The following is a 2977-nucleotide window of genomic DNA, read 5'->3' on the forward strand; positions in this document are numbered from 1 at the left end:
ACCAAACCTCGCTGTAGAGTAGCTTCCAGTGATACGTGAACACCTATGTTTACATGGAGTAACACCACAGTAACACCAGAATAACACAAAGGTAACACAAACAAAAGCAGAATTCCTAAACCATACTAACGAAAAGAAAAAAACCCTCATGATAACAAACCACACTGTGGAACAACATCCAAAAGACACTACATCGAACACCTACGTTTACATGGAGATAAAACTAAAGCCTAAGCCACACAACGGTACTAAATAAAACGCAAGAAACAAGCGTAATAGCAGAGTAACACCACAATAACACAACAGCAACACCAACACTTACTTCATCTTGGCCTTCAAAGTTCAGGCTGAATGATGGCATCTCAACGTTCATGGAGGCTTCCGGCATCTCAACGTTCATGGAGAAATCGACTTCTGGCATCTGAAAGTCCATGAAGCTGTGAACTGGAGCTGTGAACGGAGCTGTGAACGGAGCTGTGAACGGAGCTGTGAACGGAGCTGTGAACGGAGCTGTGAACGGAGCTGTGAACGGAGCTGTGAACGGAGCTGTGAACGGAGCTGTGACCGGAACTATGAACGGCTATGAACGGAGCTATGCGAAGGTGTCAAAAAAACCAGCGAAAAAAACCAGCGAAAATAGAACAGAAGCTGGCGCGAAATCATTTTATTGTGGCGGGATTTTTTCGTGAATTCGGGTTTTGGGTCGGGCCCGGGTCGCGAATACCCCTAAATTACGTGGGACCGTAGTTTCCAAGTGGCGCATTTATATTGGCTACGCACCGTAAGGAAGGTGCGTAGTACTGAGGGAATATTTCTTCCCATTTCAATAGTAGTGAGCCGAGGTTCATGGTTATTGAAGAGAAATTTAAATATTTCACTTTAATAACTCGAAATAGTCCAAAAACTAATCTCTTAATTCGGTATTATTAAAGTGAAATTATAGAAGTTATTAATAGGTTATTTTGAAGTAGAATAATGAGTTCTTGTTAAATAACCCCAAAATAATATCTGCAATTCCACTTCAATAACCCCGACGTCATGTAGCACACGTGCCTGCATGTCCAGAGTCTGGACAGAAAATTTTTCCCTTTGAGAAATTATTTCATGTAGACTTAAATATAGGAGCAAAATCTGTTGCGATAGCAGATTGTTAAAATTAGTAAGGAAAAAACAACATTTTCTCCACTTTTCTAGTTTCTCTCATGTATCCAGTATTTTTCCTTAATATTGACAATTGTTTGTAAGTTAAAATTATTTTGTGCAGTCTAAATGTAGTTTTACGTCCGTCAATAATATTATGTCAACTGTTGTCGCGATATTAATTTAACAGAGGAGAAAGCGTTTTTTTAGCTGTGATTGAACTTGAACTGAACCCAAATATGAAAATCCATAGAAAAAACTAGCTCAATGCAAAAACCCAAAACGCAAACCTGCATTTTTATTTCTCGCCATAGGTCTATGGTTAAACTTCATTCACGATAACCTTCTCCTCTCTGTTTCGCCGATCTCTCAGTCATTGTTTCTCCTCTCAATCGCTAAGGAAATATCATCCCTCAGGTTTAAATTTCTTCTATCTACGTCGCCGGACTCTCCCGGGATGTTGAAGCATGAAATAGAAGAAACAAAGGGCAAAAGCAGAAGTCATGGAGTTTCGAGATAAATAGGTTGGAAAAGAAGAAATGGATTTTGAATGGTTATGCTTAATAGTCCATGTTTAATTTTTAGTTGTATAAACCATGCTTCATCCAAAAGTGTATTTCTTCGTGATTATTTTGATTCAGTTGTTAGTGTAATGAGTAACTCCAATATCACCACAATACCACCCCAATAGCACCCCAACACCACACCTCAACACCACCACTAATCCACCACAATATTAGATCAATATCTCCCCAATACCACCCTAATGTCACCCCAATATAACATCAATACAACCTCAATACCATCCAAATAGTATCTTGGCACAAAACCCACAATATCATCTCAATTTCACCCTAATACCATACATCAACTCTACCATGAAGCCACCGCAATATTGCCTCAATATCACCTTAATACCACCTCAATAGTGTTCTAATACTACCCCAATACCACACCTAAAACACCACTAATCCACCACAATATCACATCAATATCACCTCAAAACCACCCAAATATCAACCCAATATCACCTCAATACCATGCCTCAACAAATCCACTAATCCACCACTATATCACATCAATATCACCCCTAATACCACCTAAATATCACAGCAATCCATCACAAAATCACATCAATAAGGTTCATTTGTTCAATGTGTGAGGAAAGTCACAATAGATAACCCAATACCATCTAAATAACATTCCAATACCACCTTTATACTACCCCAATACCACATCTCAACATCACCATTAATCCACCACAATATCACATCAATATCACCCTAATATCACCCCAATACCACTCTAATATCACACCTCAATACCACCACTAATCTATCATAATATCATATAAATATCACATCAATATGACCCCAATATCACAACAATGCCACCCCATCAATAACTTTTTCAAAACCCTCAATATCATCCCAATACCACACCTCAACACCACCACTAATACCGCCTCAATATCACTCCATTACCACAAACATTGAACCACCTTCATAACCTCAACAAGACCAAACCAATGCCATCCCAATACTGCAAACATTAATCCACCCCAAAACCTGAAAAAGACCAAGCCAATACCACCCCAATACTACCGACATTACACCACCAGCAAATCTATACATTGTATTCATTGGGTTATTTATACTAGTTTTTCATGTGATATTAAAGATTTGAATGTTACGTGTATTGTTTATATTTACTTTACACTACTCTCTTTTAGCATAACAACTTTGTGTTTTTTTTTTTTTTTGAATTGTTTTGTACTGATTTAAGTGCAAGGATGCATACATATAAGTGTAAGCCTTCCATTGTCAAAGTAGTATGT

Source organism: Phalaenopsis equestris, unplaced genomic scaffold (genome assembly GCF_001263595.1).
Source record: "Phalaenopsis equestris unplaced genomic scaffold, ASM126359v1 Scaffold000596, whole genome shotgun sequence".
NCBI classification, from domain to species: Eukaryota; Viridiplantae; Streptophyta; class Magnoliopsida; order Asparagales; family Orchidaceae; genus Phalaenopsis; species Phalaenopsis equestris.